We start from the raw sequence: 564 nt of genomic DNA, 5'->3' as shown, positions 1-564 counted from the left end.
ATCATTTCCCCTGGAATGCAGGCACACACATCCTTTTGGCTGCTGAATGCCTGTCTCAGAGGGCTTTAGCTGTTCCTGGGTGAGCTCAGTGGGGAGGAGGCAAAGGGCCGGGGCAGCCGACCACAGAAGAGAAACAAGATCAGCACAGCTGTCCTATGAAGGCAGGGCTGAGTGACAGGGCCGGGTTTTATTCTGGTTTGGTGATGTAAGAAGGACCCCCCCCCCCCAATGGCTCTTGATGCAACAAATGGCCCAGCCGTAGTTTGCTGTTCCGACTAGATGGAGATCAGTGCTATGGGGGTGGGGGAGAACCTGGAGAAACACTTTTTTCCCCAACTGAAGAGGTGTGGGCATTTTCTTGTTTGGAATAAATGAAATTGTTTTAAAAAACAAGTTAACATCAGCGTGTGTAGTGTGAAAACATTTTATTTGAGACATGCTCCTATAGCACTAGAGAATAACTCCTTTGTACACTGTGGACATATATAACATACTTTCAAGGATATGTTCATTGTTTAAGTGGATAGTTTTGGTATCAATTAATATGCCATAGTGTACGTTAAA

The sequence above is a fragment of the Gekko japonicus genome, unplaced genomic scaffold (assembly GCF_001447785.1).
Source record: "Gekko japonicus isolate JY-2015 unplaced genomic scaffold, Gekko_japonicus_V1.1 scaffold37, whole genome shotgun sequence".
Lineage (NCBI taxonomy): Eukaryota > Metazoa > Chordata > Lepidosauria > Squamata > Gekkonidae > Gekko > Gekko japonicus.
The sequence above is the reverse complement of the archived record's forward strand: the minus strand, read 5'-3'. Positions refer to the sequence as shown.